Source organism: Pundamilia nyererei, unplaced genomic scaffold (assembly GCF_000239375.1).
Source record: "Pundamilia nyererei isolate P.nyererei 1_Seehausen unplaced genomic scaffold, PunNye1.0 scaffold00043, whole genome shotgun sequence".
Lineage (NCBI taxonomy): Eukaryota > Metazoa > Chordata > Actinopteri > Cichliformes > Cichlidae > Pundamilia > Pundamilia nyererei.
In genome coordinates this window covers 253,386-274,229 of record NW_005187444.1, presented here as the reverse complement: position 1 = coordinate 274,229, position 20,844 = coordinate 253,386, and the positions used below count along the sequence as shown (strand labels likewise).

The following is a 20,844-nucleotide window of genomic DNA, read 5'->3' as shown; positions in this document are numbered from 1 at the left end:
AAATGTAAAAAGCCAAGCTGATTACATTCTTACTGTCATATGTGTGTCCTCTCTTTTTCCTCTACCAGTCTCCTTTTCTCTGCCTCTCTTCTGTTCTGTTTTGGCTCCCACATCATAACCCCCCCATACCTCTTCCCTCCCTCGCTCCTCACATTACGCTCCAGCTTTTCCTCTCTGCGTCCCTCCCTTCTCTCTCATTCATACACTGGCTTCATCTCTGCTCCATTAGTTATGCAGCTCTCTCTCCCTCTCAGTCGTCTGCTCATCCACTGACCGGATAAACACCACTGCTTTGTAAGTAGTTCTCAGTTTTTCTTGTTGTTGGTGTTGTTCACTCCCAACTCTCTCCTCTTCACATCCTCCAAGGCTTCAGCAACTGTTGCTGTCTGCTCAGAATGGCAGAGGCTTGCTAGCATGCTGATGTGCTCAGAAACACAGATGGACAGGGTGATCCACAGAGGAGGGTGAGCAAAGGGACAGATCAGATGAAGTAAAGGCAGGGAGCCAGAGTGCGCATCATTACCGTCTCCCGTCTTGAGTGTCAAGCTTTTGGGGAAAAAAGAGAGTTTGGGTGCTTGACCAAACTCTTCCTCTAATTAAGCAAGGAAGTGTGGCTTTGGACAAGCTGGGTCACATTTTAATGAGAGCTCTTTATACACTGGAATAGTTGCAGCCTTCTTAGTTGCACAATGAGACAGTTTCAGTGTCTCATTGCTGTTCTGCTTTACATTTTTCTGTTCATGTAACGTAAGCTTTACAAGTCAAAAATTAAGGTTAATGTTCTGCTTCCTGATATTTTTTGTCTGATCCGTATGAGTGTTGAATTTATCTTGTAAAATTGATTTTAATATTAGTGCCAATATACTGATCGCAAACAAATTTCAGTAATTAATTAAATAATTCAATTTAAAGTGCATGAGCTTTTTGCTCCTTGGGTCCCCTCCTCTTTATTTATCAGAGTGCTCTGCTGTCTGCTTGGGAGTGGCATCTGTAGTAAAAGTTTTTTTTTTCTTTAGCATGAATGAAGTTTTAATGAAACTTTAAATAAAAAGCCAGCATTCTGTTGAAGTGGAGAAATGACTGATTCAATAACCGTTTGCTCAAATGTGAAGAATAAAAGTACTTGCTCAGCTGTGTTTGGAGGAGAGTCATGATGCTAATTCTGTCTGATTGATGTTTGTTTGGTGGTTTATTGGTCACTATTTTTGCTCTGTGTGTTGGATAATCACAGTCCTCCTCTAGCAGATTTCTTTCTATTAAGGAAGAAATCTGTGTCTTAGCTGATGTTGCACAGCCTGACCCCAAAGAAATGTAATTTTGTTTATAATTCAGTCCACATCCCTGTGCACAGTTCTAGACTCTTTATATCTTTACATATATTTTAATGGGCAGTGACTCTGCATTACAAGTTATTCAACCTCAAAATTTTCATCTGGCTCGCAGGTGAATTAAAGGCTAATGTTATATATGATGTGACTGTCAAGATTGAGCAGAGGAAGCTTCCTTTATTTTATAACATGAAAGCACTTTATCTGCACAAGATGGAAATTTACTGTCAAACTCCTTTTGTCACCAGTAACAGGACGAATCAAAAAGAAGTATTGCAAATTGAAGCCAGTATAATAAGAACATTAAACGCTGCTCATAATAATACTGCATGTGTGCTTAAGATTATTATTAAGGATTATTAAGGAACATGATTAATGTTCCTTAATAATCAAGAGGTGTTTTAAATGGTGCTGAAATGTGCATTTCTTCATATCATGTATTGCATTGCATGCAGTGTCAGATTAGTTTGGAGTGTGGAGCTAACCTTAGCAGTGCTAGCAGCAGCAGCCCATGTCTCTTCTTGCATAACTGTCATCTGCATACTTTTCCATCGAAATCATTTACAGCTTCCTGCCAGAGAAAAGTTCAGTTGTTTGTCATGGCTGGGTAACTGTCTGGTGGCATTATAATATTTTTAAAATAACCTCCAATTGTTGCCCTTTAATTTAATTTTTCTAATTTTATTAGGGGGGGGGGGGTTACTTTAGCCTATAACAACAGACCTAAACCGACACCTAAGTAACTCATTTTTAAGAGGCTAACAAAGGCAAAGTGGCTAAAACTAAAGCTATCCACAGCTCAGGGCAAGCCACAGCCATGGTTTGAGCAAAGGATCTCAGACTTTAGGAAGAAAATTATAGAGATGAGTGAAAAGCAGAAAAGGGTCCAATGTCCTGTTATCTGGTGAATTTATAAACATTAAAGAAACAGAAAAAAAATGTGGTGATGTTGACGTGTTGACTTTGGGTGGTGGTAAAGTGAGAAATTTGTATGAGATTAAACTGACCTCAAACAGCAAAGGCATTTTGTAATACACTCCCATGTCCTTTGGTTAGAGCTTACATCAGGACTGTGGCCCACAGCGTGTCTTTAAACTGTACACAAACTGTTCAGAGAAGAAACAGTTAACTGGTATTATGCCTGTAATAAAATTGCTAGCACTGACCTGTAGTTTGACGTTAGCTGAGCTGCTGTGGGAACAGCTCTATGCTATGGTACATTAGAACAGCCCATCCAACCAATCCAACTGGCTGGAGGCGCTGCAGGAAGTGTAGGAGAAACTTTCTCAGGGGTGAATTGACAGCTGGAATGCCAAAGGTCTGCAAGCCTGTAATTGCTCCAAATGAGCAATTTGGGGACACCAAAGCTTAAAGGAGAAAATCAGTCATAAACTTTGCTTTGTATTAACTATATTTTCTACTCAATTTGCAAGTCATTTGATGAATAAAACTACAGAAGACAAAGTTTACTTGGGGGAACAAAGAGTAGTGAAATGTTCCGGGTGACCCTTTTCTGTGTGTGGAGATTTCCACAAATACTCAAGTTGCGTTTTGATAGTTATGTGCTAAAACACTGCACGTATAATCGACGTGAGTAATGGTTTGCACATGGACTGCTACAATATTGAGAAATTGATGATGAACACATTCTCCTGCTTGCTGGATCTGGACTGTGAAATAAATCTAGTAGTCTTTGACCTGATGAGCCTTCCAGTTTTGAGGTCATCTTGATATGCGCACATCCAGGGCAAAACAGTCTAAATACTTATTTTTATTTGTAAAAAAATCATACAGAATGATTTCAGATTTAAAAAAAAACCAAACTTCAGTGATTTTAACTCCCACCCAAAGTCTTGCCTTGAGCCATCTCGAGCTGTGCCAGTGCTTTTCAGTGAGCGCTAGCCAACAAGGAGGGTTTTTTTTTTTCTTTCTTTCTGCTGTGTCAAGTGCTGCCATGCTCTTTAAGAAGACCAGATCAGAAATTCTTTGAGCATCAGCTGATGGCAGAAAATCAGTCATTATCTTCAGGAGAACAGCTGAGCTGCATAATGATCTCTAAACACTGAGGTTTTATTCATAAAATCCACATGTTTATCTTGAGCGATTCTTTTTAGACAACTTTTGAAAGGGAGCCAGTCTGAAAAGATTAGGATTTTTCCCAGAAACTGTCATATTGAGAGTTCCAGACCTTCCTTTCTTCAAGCTGCAGTCTTGAGAAATACTTTTTGTTACTTATTCAACGGTTAAAGGCCAGTCAGTAGCAGACATCTTACAAGAAAGATCTGTGAATGTAACCAAAAACTGTTCTGACAGGTTTCAGTAATTGCTTGTACACTGGTTGCGCTAATTATTTGGTGTGTCTTTGACATTGTAAGAAGATCTGTGAAAACATTTGAGGAAAAACACAAATACCGTTGGGTTTTCTTACATGATTGATATGAGAACTCTTAATTTTTTTTTAGCTCTAGCTCACTTACTATGTTACCATTCACCTAAATAGGGAATAGCACTGGCTGTTCACTGTGGGGATCTGCTCAAGACCAGTCAGCCCTGTCGCTCAAGATGCAGAGTAACTTGTGGATAGTTGTTATGGAAATATAGGCAACATAGAGCCGGATGACAGAACGAAAGAGTAAAGATGATACCGGGGACCATACAATGCTTTATACTGACTGTTCACATGACTGAATCTGCTAGCCGGACTGACCTGCGTGTTTAGTGTCAGTTGCAAATTTCTCAGCCCGTGTGGCGTCAACTGTGCCGCTAAGCTCAGGATTTAAGTGGCGACTTGTCTGTGGTGTTCCACTGAGCCATGTTGTTGTGTAAAAGCTTCCTGTGTTTCTTTGTACTCAACCACAGACTTATACTATATTGAACACACCATATTTAAGAAAAACACAGGCCTTACATTTTAATGCAGGCTTATGTCGCAATCCCTTAAATTAAGTGGAGCATAACCATCAAACCTAGCAGTTTTGTACTTTAGTTTCTAGTGTTGTTGTTTGGGATATTTTTTTAACAAAACGAGTGCGCTGGTTCATAAGGCTCTGTTGAAATGTGATTGAGCAAGACAGAAGAGTTGACAGTTGTCATCATGTTGTGCCGAAATTGATTACCCTCTTACGCCTTAATCCCAGCTTCATGGCACAGTTGAGATTAAATAACTTAAGCACTTTTTTTAATCTTGCTGCCAACATATATATTGTTGTCCTGCTGATTTTTAGTGGTTCAGATGGGACCCGTAGCCCAGCCTCGCTGCAGACAGTGTTGATGAGAGTGAGTCAGCAAACTCTGCTTTCAGAACTTGATTGTAGGCTCAAAAAGGTGAAGGGGATCTGGGCGGTCAGGTAAAAAAACCCCACTATGTTCTGTGCCAGATATATCAGAGTCTGATTAACTGAGAATCTTTTGACCTGTCAACAAATAATTTGTTGATGCCTTTGTCCAGTGGTGACGCAGGAGAAGTTTAACAGCATGTTGGATATAAAAACAAGCAACAGTCATATGAGCATATGAGATGCTCAATATGTACTACTATGCAAAAATCTAGAGGGCCATCTTCCGCTACTTTCCTGTGAGTCATTGAAATATAAAAGAGACCCAGACTTCAAGGCATCAACCAGTGTTGTATGTTTAGACACTTTGTTACCGACTGCCTGTTACAAAAACCAACAATTTGTTCCCGTTTCTTTTGTTAAAATGACAAAAATTACTAAATGAATTCCCAAACAGATGAATTCCCAAGCAGCTATTAACTATAAACTTGGCATATCTTGACAAGCCAAACACGCTGCCAATGCAGTAAAACACTATCTGGATAGAAAAACTCACAGTGGAACACTATCAGTCATGGATTGGGCTCCCCAGAGCCCGGACGTCAATATTATTGAAGACGTGCGGGATCGTGTGGCTAGAGAACAGAACAAAAGGCAGCCAACATCCAAAGAAGAGCTTTAAATGTCTTTCCGAAAGCCTGGAGATTTATTGAAATTTCTTCTTTTACTGGACTGTCTCTAGCTGTTTTACATGCAGACATGACATAACTGATTGGCTGCTGGCTGACCCAAAATTCATGGGATTGACTGAAAGTTGAATCCCTGCAAATTCCATCTGTTTTGTTTTTCTATTTTACTTACCAGACTAATTGCAGTCATCTGGTCTATCTCCAGTAATGCAGTCAGTACCAGAGACAGCGTAACACAAGGGAGAAAAAGACCACAAAAGTAGTAAACAAACAAAAGTAGTTGTGACCAAGTCTTTTCTAAAACCATAGAAATGAGTCTGCTGGATTATTTAATTTGACATCCTGACTGGTAATGGGCAGAAATATGTGAACCACATTTCAACTCCCAGACCCATGCAGCAGTTTGGGTCGTAACTTTTGGGCTTTTTTTCCTAACAAGTGAGCAAACTGAAGTTTGCCAGTGTCTTTTGTTGTACTAGACCTCATAGTAGAAACAATTCAGAGGTTTCTGCAGTTATGATTCTGGAAAAACATCTAAGTTCAAAGTAGTGTGACCTCAAAGGTTTGCCTCTGATACCAAACATGTATGCTAGCAGTTTTTTCACAGCATAACATCTGAGGATATTTTCTCCATCTTGTCTCCTCATTCAATTTTTGACAGATCTTTTTTTTTCCATTGTAAAGTGAATAAATGAACAAAAAAAGCGGAGCCCCTGAGATGACTGCTGTTATTTTTATCCTCCTAAAAGAGATGCATTGTCCTCGGATGCATTGGTGCAGAGCGGTTTATAGTGATTGAATTCTTAATACGGGGGGATGCTTTTGCATTATTTTCCTAAATTTTCCTTAGTCGCATAGCAACAAATAGTACAGCCACATATATTGCACCTAATACAACACCTTGAACAGATTGTACAGTTAAATAGGGGCGTTAGAATGAAGAAATGGAGGTATCATATTCAGTTCAAGGTGCGTGGAGAAAGGAAAAAGTATGTAAGAGTTTTATTGTAAACTACATCAATAATCATAACAGTGAAAAATGATTCCACAGTTTTAATATTTTGATGAACTTGTACATGCATGTTGAAGCGCATACAAGGTCAAGTACATACAGTATATCTGTAAAACCCCAGTAAAACAGGTTAGCTTAATGCCAACAACATACTTTTTTGTACTGTTTAACAAGAAGATTGATTGAAAAGTGTTCGTCCAACTGTAGGATAAACACGAGAGACTGATGCTAAGAACAAGCCATCGGGGCGACTTGAAACTCAAATGAGTTGATATTCACTGTGTTTTCTTCATTTGTTTAATAGATTGTCGTCTATGGCTTTTGGATGACTTTGCCTGGGTGATCAGTGTACCAGTAAATCTGATATCTGCTCTGTTACACTGCCAGAACAATGACTTGCTCTGAAAATGAGCCTCAATGTTTAGAGATCTGCTTTAGGCAAAGCAACAAAATGCTCTCTCCCCTTCTTTTCCTCCATCTTTGTTTGACTTTGTCTGTCTTCCCTTCCCGTCGCCCACCCCTTATTATTCCCTTCGTCACACTGTCGTGCATTTTGTTTATCTTGTCCTTCTCTGCCTTCTGTGTCTCTGTCATCTGCAGGTTCCAGCAGTAGCTGTTCTCTGCTTCACCAACTGGGACTCCATGGCTGGCAGTGGTGCTGCTTGATTCATTGCACTGTGAGTTTGCTTCTGGTTTGTCTGAGAATGAGTGTGTTGGTCTGTTTGTCTCTCTGTGTTTTTCTCATGCACTTTTCTTGGTTGTTAGGTGAGCCCATACAGAATAATACACTTTAACTCATCAAAAACCAAAGTCTCGACTTGTCCTTTGTAGTTTGTGCCTCTCCAGTGTTTTATTTGCGGTTCTGTTTTGTCACTTCTTCAAGTCGATACCCAAAGAGTCTGATTTCTCCCCACGGATTGAAGTCTTTCTGTGATTCGTCTCTTATTTTTCTTTCACCGTTTTGCTATTTCTGTTCCCTGTGCTGCATTTGTACTGAAATACTGTCTCTCTTCAAAGCAGAAACTGTATACACGCTGCCACTGTTCACCACTTGATGACTTACTGGTTGTCATATTACAGCTCCTAGCATTGCAGTTTGCCTATTAGTGCAATACTCTATCCATATTATGGCATGTAAGATATCTATAACAGCTACTGTAGCACTTTTTCCTTTCATAACTGGCTTTGTGAAAACTGACCTGAATAACTGAAGTAGCAGCCAATGCGCGCAGTGGAATATTAGATTATTGGAATCATGTATAGGAAGTGAAGGCATATAGATCGTCTCTGGGCATACTTGAAGATGCAAATACTCTGCTTTAATAACTCATGTATGCTGTTTTTCCCCCCTGTGGTAAATTAAATCTCCTAGTAAAAAGTACTTAAAATATAGCCATCACCTCCTCCGCCTATATAAATTCAGAAGCCATGAATGCAGCAGTATTTTTTTTATCTTTGGCTTTAGTGCTAGACACACTTTTTCAATTAGTCCGGTGTTGGATTGGAGATGAGCTTACTTTTTTCCTTTCAGTACCACTCGTTTTTGCATTCATGCATCCGATTACCTTTTAAATGGAAGAACATTGTGATAGTTTTGAATTGATTTGATAGTAAATTGATTGTATTTAATGTGTATATTGTTTAGGATGAGTTTGATACTTGCAGTAAAAATTAAATAGTGATTATCCGACAGCTCTGTGACATTATGTTTTGCACATATGTTTTGAAAAAGAACAATGAAAACTAGATTTCCTACAAAGTTAACATTAGATTTTATAGGGGTTATATATGTTAAATGTTAATTCCTGATTCACCCTCTCTTTCATTCATTCATTTGGTCTCAACATATTTTTCACAGCTGTACCTTTGCAAACACATGGGTATGTATTTCTTGTGCTTGGCAATAGAGCTCATCCGATAGATCGGCCGATTTTAGCTATTTGCTGACAAATGCCAGTACAGCTGATGAATGAACACCTAAAAAGAAAAATTAGGAGCTCATGTTGCTACTGTTGATGTTGTGTATTTTGCCCACCAGAGAGAACTTCCCTGCAACATGTGTTTGGAAAGCCATAAACATGACAACCAGGTGATCCGAGCAGAGTCAGAGTAGCTGAGTAATCTATGACTTGTGGCAATAAAAATATTATCTTATTAAGGTCTCATAAAAATCTATTCATAACAACTGTTACGTGAGCTTAAAGATGGTAAAACACACAGAGTCTTTTGACCAACTGCAAATATCAAAAGGACGGGACTGATCAGGGAAGTGCTTAAATTCAGAAACAGTGTTTTTCTTAGTAATCCATGCTGATCCAATTTTTTCTGCTAGTTAAAAGCCTTTTGTTGATGACTAACTTACCTTTGCTAACACTGTCATGCACTTATTACCTCACTAATGATCTCTGTTTCCATATGTCTCAGTGCCAGCTGGATAAAAAGCAGCCATCTGTGCTGCTGTGTCTCAGCAGGTTTAGGTCCTGGTCTGTTTGCATGTGCCTCCATCTCCACAGCTCCCACCACAGATGTTACTGTTTGTGTGGATAATGACAATAGATACTTCATGTGCTGTACTTAACCTTTCACAAAGAACCACTAGTGCTATCTTCTCTGCAACACTTGCTTTTATTTGGTGCATTGTGCTGAGACCTTAAGGCTACATGCGCACTGTGTTGGGTCACTTTTCTTGAAACGAGGCATGGGCTTGAAGCCAAGTAAAATAACAAATATCCTCCCCATATTTTAGCAGGAAAAAGAAATCACAGTAAAAAAAAAATTCTCATAATTTTTGCTGTTGACCTTAATTCCTAAATCTGCTTAGAAAAAGTGAATCATGTGGCAAATGCAAAAATTCCAGTATTGCTGCTGAAATGACACTTTTTCCAAATCTCAGCTATGCCAAGGGGGAAAAGATACTGACTGGCTTTTGTTAATGAGACCCGTCAGGCTTAATTTCACACACTGCACCAATTCAAACTATCCGTGGCTGGTCGGAGGAAGCAAGGGGGAGGAAATGCTTGTTCAGGCGAAGGCAAAGGTGTTGTACAAAGCAAACACAGACTGTCTCTTTCAAAACTTTCCACCCATAGGGATCTTCTTGTCTTTTTCCTGTGTGCATTTTGCCTGGACAAGTTAGTGGCGCAGGATGGCATTAGCCCTCTCTTGATGCCTCCGCCTTCTCCAGCATCCATTAGTTTCTGCTGCTGTTAGTTTGTTTTGCACTTGGCAGTTGAGAGCTGGGATGGTGTTATGTTCAGTTTAATTGGATGATGTGGTATTCTCTTCCAAGCTCTAGATGCCAGCATCATTTCTTGGCCCGTGCCTTATCACCATCCTCAAAGCTACAGAAAGAGATTATTGCTCACATTGCAAAAAACGAAGGTCTCTGTCCCCCAAAAGCTAGAAAATGTTGAAAATGATAAAATTGATCAGAGATATAGTTTCTCTTTTCTTTCTCTAACTTTTACTTTCCTGATTTTTTTTTTCTTTTAATTTATTTATTTTCTGCACCAATGTCTGTCACCTCAAAAATACTCCTGGATTTCACACAACACATGAAAACAGCTGTGAGTGCTTTCTAAACTGAAGCCAGATTTTTGGATTAGCATAGCCGTTCTCCAGAGGACACAGTTAGCAGGCAGAGAAACAGACAAAAGCATGGTTAAATCATTAGTGAAATAAGCCTGGCCCCCATTACCATCAGCCTAACACAGTCCAAAACCACCATGGGAAGAGAGAGGGAGAATTTCTTCACTCAAAGAAACACAGTTTCTTTTTATTGATGGTAATTGGGAGCTGTTATCAAATCTGTCCCCCACTTCTCATTTCTCCCAGAGTTGAGCGCTGTAGAAGAAACAGGCGATTGTTCTTTGAAGAAAGTAGGACACATTTTTTCCAGGAGCTTCAGTTCTGTCTTGAGGCTGTTTCTGTCTCTTGGAGCTTCCTATATATTCAGCCTATACATGGAAATGCTTGTCCTCCAGAAAGACTAAAGCCTGGATAGGCAAGTTGTGCAAGAGTAACCATTTTTAATCAGTGCTGTATTTTACATACATGTAATGTATATATACTTTATGTAAGCTTTTTTATATCTTCCTCCTTCTTTGTTAGTATTTTGCTGTATATACATTATTTGTCTCACACAATTGTATCACCAGAATATTTAGTAGTTATTATTAATTACTGTTTCTTTTAATGGGGATGCCACAGAAAGAGTTTAACAGATGTATTGTGTATAACTTCTAGCTGCTTTTGAAAGCAGTTGAAAAGGACATACAGTACCCTCTAGAAGCTTTGATGGCATCCCTCATTTCTTTACATTTCTCTTCCAATGATTCAGTCGTTTTTATAATTTTTTGAAAGTGGTCTTGAGCAATAGCACCTGACTGTTCAGTGTTTTGTCTACACATAACAGGCAACTTCACAAAGAACCAGTTTGTATCCTTTGTTACTACCAGCCTGTCACTAAAATAGATTAATTCCCATTCCTGCTGTTTAATCTATGAAAAATATCAGAGAACATAGTTTGACAGGTATAACACAGCATTTTTATGCCAACAAGGTGCCAAAGATTTACTGAAACTATTGAAAACTTGGTATATCTCACCATACTGTGCAGTGTTTTGTTTTTTTTTAAACTTAGGAAACTGGACAAGTGGACAGTAGAAGAAGTGCCAGGCCTAAAAAAGCCAGCTGCTGTTCAATGCAGCCTCAGAAGTGGCTGTTGAAATGAAAGCTTTACTGACCTGGTTTCGAAGTTTCTTACTAGTTTTAGAATTTTGTAGCAGAGTAATAGGACAGGAGGGAAGAGGCTGCATGACTTGGCTTTGAATCCTCAAGGTTTTTGCAGCACCAAGGTAATCCAGTGATAGTTGCTATGTAGCAGTGGTAACATCTGATGATAGCTATTTCGGCAGATTCTTATATGGGTTAAAATAGCACTGAATTTACTTCCACAGTGTAACTTGGTTTAACACTGTAAATTGAACCTGTCAATCACAGAACTTGCAGTGTCACTGCTTTGAAAGCCACCAATCACATTAAGCCCTTCTTCCTTTGGACTCTGCCCTCCAAGCTACCAAAAGTCAGATTGAGTCGAGCAAGCAGAATTCATCTTTGAGATTAGAGCCGCCTGCGTGAGCGTGAATCTGCCACAGCACCCCCTCGAATGTGTGATGCGTCTTTGTGCTGAGCTGTGTTGAGTTGTACGCGTGCAGATTGTTGAATTTGAATACCTGCAGCTGTGAAATGAATTGCTCATTATTGTGTTTTGTCTTCTGCGCCTATTTCGACACAAATAAGACTCCATAGTTGTGCTACTGCAAATGAGTTCACCTGCTAGCCAGGGAGGGGCTGTGTGGCTGCCTGTCTGCCTCTCACTACTCGCCTTGCCACAAAATGCTGCAACTATTGAAGGCACTTTTAGTTAGCAAGCATGTGTAAGTGTGATGTTACAGTCTTGAAGCCAAAAGAATTTGCTGTGATCCCAACAGATTGCTGTTCACCCCCCCCGCCCCCCCCACTAGCACCCGAGGGATATCCAGCTCTCAGCACGATACTACCCTCACTGCTTCCTGGTGCCAACAAGCCTCTGTTTCACACGGTGGAGGTAGTGGAAGCAGGCGGAGCATTTTAGTCAGAGGGGGAAAGAAAGCCTTCATGAGCTCTCCACAGTTATCACCAGCCTGCCCCTGGCTAATAACTGTATCAGTTTTACACCAGTGTGGAGAGTGTGAGTGAGTATGAGAGAATATGTGCGTGTTGGTGTGGCAGTGTGGGTGAAACGGAGAAATCATCCAATGCGACGCTTGTTATTTATAGACCTACAGCAGATTTTTGTGTTAATAGAAATCAGCTGCAGTGTTACGCTTGTGTGCAACTGATTCAGGCTTTAATTTTTTGTGCATTTTTTGTAGAAGCACTATGTGAAATTTAAGTTTACATTTTTGTACCTTTTCAGTCTCAGCTGGCCCTTAGACATTGATTAAACAAAGATAAATATAAAAACATATTTAATTGTTGATGAGCACAAGTGAAAAGTCAAAGAGATGAACTTATTTTTCATTGTCCTCTATTGTTTTGCCTCTACTGGGATTATACAGAGAAATAGTATGAATCTCATATGGAACTTGCATACAAAATTCATACTGCTGAATTTTTCCATAAGCTAAGAAGAATTTTTCCAGTTCAGAATTCATGTGATCAGGTAGAAGTTCTGGAAGTACAACTATGTGAAAGCAGTCAATTAGTGATACAGAAGCAGCCGTATGTATATTAACAATGTTCAATGACCTCTTGAAGTTATTGCTATTAGTTTTAGATGGTTAGGGGCGTGTATCTTTTCTGTATTCTACTTGAAGCACATAACATGAACACATAATATTTAACAACATTAATTTATATATATTTGGCCCTAGTGCATTAGAGTAAAACAGTCTTCTATGTAAGCTTCATGTGCTGTATGTACATAGCAGCTTCCTGCTGGTCTGGCTGTTCTGACTCATTATTTGTTTTTTCACAGCTTTTATGATAATCAGCAGCTTTCTTGCACAATTAATTTTACTTCTGTTTAACAATTTCCAAATAGCTAATCATAGTCATATTTTTTTATGATTCCTTTTTTTATTTTCCATCCATCCATTCGCTTCCGCTTATCCTTTTCAGGGTCGCGGGGGGTGCTGGAGCCAATCCCAGCTGTCATAGGGCGAGAGGCGGGGTACACCCTGGACAGGTCGCCAGTCTGTCACAGGGCTAACACACAGGGACAGACAACCATTCATACTCACATTCACACAAATTCACACCTTTTTTTATTTTAAAAGAAAAAAAAACCCCTCAGCTTTATTTATTTACAATAGAATTTAGTGGATGTGAGTGGACGTGGGTGTATATTTGTGTGTGTGTGTGCGTGCCATTAAATGCATGTGTTCTTTTTGTTTGTATTGTGCACTCCCACACATCTGGCTATGTCTGCTCTGCCACTCCACTGGTGTTTGTCTGGAGGCCAGCGGGTTGGTCTCCCAAGGGGACCTGCAGTGGCTCTTTCCCAGGCCAGACTGCAGCTACTCTCCCAGAGCTTGCACAATACCAAACACTGCACTGGAATGTTGTTGGCTTCATTTTTTTCTTCTCCCCTTTTGTTTTTTGTCTCCTTTTCTGTGTTTTTGTCTTGTGCTTTTGCTTTTCTCTCCTAAATTTATTCTGTTTGTTTCAGTTTTCTACAGATTTCAATTGACTAATATTCCAGTGTAATTAATGCACTGATTTACAATTTTCATTGTCAGTGTTTTGACTTTTTCCCATAGGAACAAAAAAAAAAAATACAAAAATATAATTAGTAGTTATGAATTAAAAACATAAAAATAGTTATACAAGAATCAGAAAAAAAATGTGCTTTATTTGGGGGGAACACTCAAACGTTTGTTATAGGAGAGCAACCTGCTGACATTGACAGCTAACTTGGAATACTTTAGTCCTGTCACCAGTGGCTATATTGAAGGTAAACAACAGCAACTGAGACTTGAGACAGTTGGAACTGCTAAGAGATAATGACTGAGCCTTGCTACTTGCTGTGAGGACTTTGTTTTGACACTGTCATTTCGTTTTGCATCGACTGTTCCTAGTCAAATCTGTCACTAAGTAAGCGATGGGAGGTGAGCTCATAATGAGGTGAACTTGTCACACTGCTCATATCTATTTGTCAGCGCCTACCACTAAAGGGCTCATGTGGCCCATGTTTACTGTCTGGTGAAGACTTTAGCCTTGAAGAAACTCCTGAGTAAATTTTCGAATAAAATGTGTGCTCACGTTGCAAGTAAATCATGTTCTTAGAGATTGAGTTTTCACAATTAATGATTTGAAAATGCAGTTCTTGTTGCAGTTTTTCTCCTGCTTGCATTATGTTTATTATTTCAAAGAACACATGAAAATACCTGATTGTGTCCTACCATTTATTTAAAGCTCAGATACATCTGTGAAACATGGACACAACTGTCTGTTTTTCCAGCATAAAACAAAAAAACAACAACAAAATCCCAGTGGAAGCTTGAATTGTTGCCGATGCCACAACTCATTAGACTAGAGGCATGGCACTGTCGCAGTCAAGTCTAGGATCACACACAGAGTGTTTCTAAAAGCTGAATGTAAAGCCAATGTTTGAATCAAAGTGTGGAGGGCTAAGGTATCAAAACTAACACGCTAACCACTCACAGATAGTTGCTAATAAGAGATTGTGGATGAAATAATACTAGTACACTAAATCCACAGCTTTGCTACTTCATGGATGAGCTCGTAAATCGTCAGCCGTCACTCAAAGTAGCCACGCCCCTAATTTTAGGTCTTAACAGTAACCAGGTGGATGAGTTGTGGCTTTGAATGAGTTGTTATGGAGTTATTATTGGCTGTAAAGACCAAAACAGTTTTCTGTACAAGGCAGTAAACATGTTATTTTACATTGTTGAAGTTGGTCATTCAGCTTCAAGTGGCCATTAGAGAAACTGGAATTTCTTTTTTTTTTTTTTTACATTTTTATTACTATCATCCTCCCCACACACACATACACATCCCTGGAGGTTACAGCTTCTGGATCAGTATCTGTGTTATTTATACACATTGTTATTGTCACTCTTTCAAAGCTGTGCGAGTGCCTCACCAACTCGACTTGTCTTCATGCGAGCAGGCCAGCTGCAGCAGACAGTTTCACACAAACACAGAGTAGCAACTGCAAAACTCAGAGAGAGTGAGCCGTCTGGCCGCTTAGTACATTACAAGTGGACTCAGTCCATTACACCCAGTCCATCTTGAGTTACAGCCACATGAATGGGGACTTGATGCATCGTGAATCCCATAAAGGAGATGCACAGTAAAAGCCATTCATTTCCCTTTAAACATTAATCATCGAACCGTACACAATATTTTTGTGTAGAGTTCAGTACGGTTGTTTGTCAGCCAGTGAGTCTTAGTGTTTTGCCCGTTTAAGTGTTTTTGCAGTTGACACATGTAAAAACAGGGTTTTCATATATTCAACAACGATTTAATGCTGTTAGACGTAAATCGTCTGTTTTTTTGCGTCTTCCTGCTTGATCTTTTCCATGTTGCTGTTTCGTTCTCTCTCTTATGCGAGGGTTGGATGAAAGGCAATATCAGCCTTTTTTCATGCAAGGTTTTTTTTTTTTAATGTTTTATGTTATGATTTATGTTAACACTTCCATTGTCTGCAGTTAGCTAGAATAATGTTATTTCTTGACTGTCAAATTTATATTTACATTCATTAATGTTCATCTTCAATGCTGCAGTAAATCATAAAGGATGAAAGGCAGTCACGGGATGTTAAATTTGCTGGTATTCCGGATCAGTTGTGATAAAGCTGCGGTTGAAATTATGTGGATAAACTGAGGCCTGTGCTTCCTCTCTGCTCCTTTCTGTTGTCTGGCTTCCTTGGTGGTCTGCATATTGTTGGCTCTGTAACTTGTTTGGATTGTGAAAGTGACTATTGAACATTCTGTAGGTTACATACCATGTCTCTCAGTACTGCTCATTTGTTGGAACATAACTCTTATAGTTAAGCCTGTAATTGAGCTTTGTTTTTACTTAGCTGTGTCTGAGTTGTATTTCCTTAGTGGCTGTTTTCTCCCTGTTGCCTGCTCTGCAGGTCATGTCAACATCAGTTGAATGATTTATCTCTTACTGGTGTGTAACCAAATTAGTGCACTTAAGACACATAAATCGTTTTAGCTAATAAATCCTAAACTGGTTGCTTTTAATGTTCGGCTATTCATCCTTTTATGTGAAACTTGTGTCTTTTTAATGGGATTCACCAGTTGCTGTGAAAATCCATCTTTTTGTTCGACCTGCCTTCTTGGAGTCATTACTTGTGAACATAAACATCCCTCATAAAGACACTGTAAGATCCAGCTAGTGATATTGCTGATGCTTCTTTGGAACTCCTCCATTTCCAATGAGATCATTAATGTTTATTTCAGCTCATTAATGCCAGAGGAGATGTAATAGGGACTGAAGCTGATTTTTAAGTTAACAAAGAGAGGTGAAAAATTGCATCTCAGTTGTGCAGTAAAATGAATGGTTGACTGTACTTAGGACACAAGTTCAATTGGGCAGCTAGTGAGAGGCATGCTTCCTGGAAAAACTCCTTAAAACTGGAGATACAGACTGTGAAGTCATTTTGTCAGCATTGCTGAAAACGAGCTGAAATTTGGTCAGAACTGGGGAGCGAGTCAGCCATAACTTGGAGTGGACTTGCTTGAGAAATTGAAACAAGGCTGCCGTGTACCAACACTTGTGTGCACGCTCATCTACATCTACAGGACACGGCTTAAACCACTGTTGCCACAGAAGTAGCATGAGTCCATATTAGTGGGCCTGCAATGTAATTATTTTTGTTCCATTTTTTTTAACCAAAGATAATTGTAGAGAAACTTGTTACATAGCAGTAGGACCCTTGACTAAGTGAATAAATTAGTCTTGGATACTACTGTTATTTAAGGAGTCAGTACTTAGAAAACTCTGAGAAATGCTTGAAGGGCATCACTTTAAATCCCTGGATGAGCAGAGAAAATCTGAGGAAAGGAGGCAATAAGTGAAGCCCGAACTTCATTTGCTGCTCTTTGAAAGCACTTCATCAATGTGCTGAAACTGCTGCTCAGAACCATTACTTTCACTATCTGTACACCAAACGGACATGTTTAATATAGCTTATGACACGCTGTCAAAATTATTTATACAAGAACCAACCAATAAAGTTTCCGATTTGCAGGACTGTAGGACTGAATATGTCAGTTTATATGTTAGCTGCCTAATAATAGCAGATTTCAGTACAATACAGCAAAACACTTTAGGCAGGTTAGCTTTACACTGGTTGAAGCAAAGACTGAAACAAAGAGAATGGATGTGTACGCTTGTCAGAGAGAAAAAATAATATTGGTGCAGCTCCAACAGTCTAGCAGTTGCCAGGCTAGTGCAATTAAAGCATCATGAAAAACCAACTTGTTTTGAACTCATAAACTTAAAAACTTCAACATCTGGCAAAAGGCAGCCGAAGAGCCAACTACTAATGTTGGAGAAGTGATTATCCGTCCAGTAGAGTTCCAGGGACTCATCTCCGATGGATCTCAAAGAAAAATAAGATCAATATAAAGTGTTGATCCATCAAGTTCTGCTTCAGTGATCCTTAGTGATGACTCCTTAAGTCCCTAGAGCTCTAAGGGAGTGATAAAACACCCTTCCTCCAAAAGAAATATTCTTTTATTTGATCATTTATGTTGTGAGAGTGGTGTCTAACATGGTGGCCTAAAATTTCCCATAGACATGCAGTTGTGTTTTCACTGATCATTTCCTCAAAACATAACGTATGATGTCATTTTCATCGTCATTTCTTATCAAAACATTCAGTGACTCTGTGCCCTGTGAATGAACAAACCACTCCCAAACACAGCAAAACTGAGTCACCTGATTCCCACAAGTTCCACATTTTTTCTTTCATTTGTCAGCCATCTCTGACCTCAAGAAATAAGTCATATTATAAAGCTTTTTGTCCTTGCAGCTGGCTGGTTGATGGGCCCTCGAAAACATGAAGCCTGGTAAAAAGTGACATTGGCTAACTGCAGCATCACTAACAGTAATGCTCTGTGTGCTTCGTGGCCTATTTTCCTTCCCTCCAAAATAACATCTTGAAAGCTTTTGATGTTGCACTCAAAGAATATATGACAGTGGTTTTCTTCTCTAATGAACTTGTGGTAGAAGACGACGACTTTTTCTCGGCTTAACAAACAACAGCGTGCCCTGCTTTCTCACACTTCCTGGCATCGAGCTCTGCAGTTCCATCCCTATTTCATATCTATTCTGCTCTTGTCTATCCCACTGCTACGGCTGTCTTATCATTCAAGCCCTCTGCCATAAAGCAGCAGAAAATCCCATATCCCATCTCCTCATGGCTTCAGCTTTCAGCCTTGGTTATTCTGCTATTATGTACCAGGCTCAGCGAGCTTCCACTCCCTCTCAATAAACGTGCTCTGGGTGGGAAATGAGCTCCTGTCCTCAGTATTCTGATTTTTCTCAAGGGAAAAACATTGCCTCTCTGTGGAGAGGTAAGTGTAGCAGAATCTGATTTAGAAATTTAACACGAGTTTACTGCTTGTGGTTCTGGTGCCTTTCTTCTTTACATCTCAAGCGCTCATCTCCCATTCATTGGTCACGGTTTCACATCTTTGACTGGTTTGTCTGTTTTTTAACAGTCTCACTACTATTCTGTGGCTCTCTGTGTCTCCATATCCCCCAAATTAAGCCTTTTTTGACTCAACAGATTGCCCTATATGTACATGATATTCTTTAAATGTGTGAAGACTTTTCATGTGAACGATATAACAATATGAGGTAGATCTTTACATTTGTGTTGGTGGTAAGTTCTTGTGTCTTGTTTACAGTCATATTGTTTCTTACCTGGAAGTTAAAAATTCTCCTGCTATGTGTTTATTTGATTGATGCAGTGTCAGCATTAATGCAGACATCTCATCCACTCTTGTGATGAAGAAAGAACCAAGCTGAAAGGCATGAAAAACTTGATTTGCCAATGCATCTATGTACCAGCTTTTACCCCTGGTCGTGAGATCTGGGTAATGACTGAGACATCAAGGGCACAAATACAAGGGACTGAAATGAGTTTACTCTATAACGTGGCTAGGCTCTGCCTTAGAGATAGGGTGAGGAGCTTGAATGTCTAAAAGGATATCGGAGTAGAGCTGCTGCTCGGTGTTGAAAGGTCTCAGTCGTCCAACTGGAAGGAGACCCCAGGGTACACCCAGAACTCACTGGAGAGATTATATATCTTGTCTGGCCTTCGAATGCCTCAGGATCCCCCAGGAGAAAGTGGAAAGTGTTACTGGGTAGAAAGATGTGTGGAATGCCTTGCTCAGCCTTTGAATGGGTGGATTCTGTTTCCGTTTTTATAAATCATCTACCCTTAGTTTGATATTTGGTCGTCAGCCCAGGTATGAACATACGTCGGAATTCCTCAAACCTCTGTTTGAGGAGTAAAAAGCAACAGCATTATTGCCTCCAGTACAGGATGATGTAATGATGTGTTATCAAAAGCATATATTGAATAAGCAGTGAAGAAAATGACAAGAAATACATTTTAAATTGAGGCAAAAGAAAATGGATTCTCTACATTCTCTACCCACAAGTGTTTTTGTTAAAAGACCTCTGGCAGTATTTTATCTTGTCATGAATCAAACAAATCACTGATTCTAACCAGAGCCCAGAGCCTGTGTACTTTTGCCTACAAACTGCATTCAAACTTGCTGATATATCATTGGTTATATTTCAGTTCAACATAAATGTTATCAAACTACACTGTTCTTCTAACAAACAGTAGGTTTTCTATCTTAGTGTCTCACATTCAGACAGACAGAATTGTTGCATCCTGATCTCTTCAGCTAGCCCAGCCACACAACTAGACACCAGTGCCTACCTGAGTCAGTCTCAAGCAGGTGGTAACAGGAAGAGCGATGAGGTTGGGCCGGTTGGGCTCCGCTCTGGTTTAGATGTACTGGTTGCTAAACACATAGTGACATCCTTGCAGGCTGCCTCCGACAGGTCCCACATGCTTTATCTTCTTTAGAATGAGTGTATATCTCTGGTGCGTCAGTTCACTCAGCTGTGACTGATGGAGGGCAATGATGAGGAAGCCTCAGGTGTATTGGGTGAATAAAAAAAAAAATACGGGGAGATGTGGTGAGATAGGAGTTTAAAAAATGGGCTTTCAAGTGTAAGAAGTAGGAGTCCCAGAGAGAGGTTTTCTTTCTAATCAATTTCATCTTTTTGCTAACATCTGTGTTGGTTTGCTGCATATTTAACTGACTCCTTGAACTATTGCTTTTTTGTTTTTGTCTTTTTAAAAGGCCGCACATTGAGATGAATGTTTTAGGCATTCCTAGAGTAGATTTCAGTAAATAAAGTTCTATTCCACCAGACCCTCTCGAGAAGTTATTCTTATCCCAGTACAAATCTGGGTCTCACTTGGCAGTCCCACGGGGGCTTGTGACTTGGTGGTAGTGGCACCAAGCAGCAGGTGCTGTGTGATATCTCGCCTGGCACAAAACCAGACAGTGTTTGCTGCTATCAAATGAGGAGCAGATGGTCACAGATCATCAGTCAGCACTGCATCTCATATGAACGACTACCTTGCACTTATTTGATTGGGGGAAAAAATGTAAAAAATGAAGGGTAAAGCAGAAACCTGCCCTCAGTCCTCATCTTATTTGACTGTCTTTGTTTTTAATGAGACAAAGCTTTGTTGGTTTGTGTGATGTTTATCATCGGTATGAGTAGTTTGTTGTTTTCAGATTTTTGTCATTGAGAGAAAGCCACAAGTGGCACCACCAAAGTTTCTACATTTTTGTGGGAATATGGGATTGAATTATGCATTTAGGCGTGTGTGTGTGTGTGTGTGTGTGTGTGTGTGTGTGTGTGTGTGTGTGTGTGTGTGTGTGTGTGTGTGTGTGTTTGTGAGGATGAGGAAGGAATCT

General features: G+C 39.7%; 1 protein-coding gene across 4 annotated transcripts in view; it reads left to right on the top strand.

The window, feature by feature from the left end:
• peak1 (pseudopodium-enriched atypical kinase 1) overlaps positions 1 to 20,844 on the top strand; it is a 102,034-nt gene that overhangs the window by 44,555 nt on the left and 36,635 nt on the right. The window contains exons 3-4 of one of the 4 annotated variants that reach the window (XM_013910419.1): positions 255 to 294; positions 6,905 to 6,981. The exons of 1 other annotated variant lie outside the window; for it this stretch is intronic. The gene's annotated coding sequence lies outside the window, so the exon portion shown is untranslated. Of the gene's footprint in view, positions 1 to 205; positions 295 to 6,904; positions 6,982 to 20,844 lie in introns of those variants that run through there. 2 more of the 4 variants (XM_005731409.2, XM_005731407.2) reach the window with 2 other exon arrangements.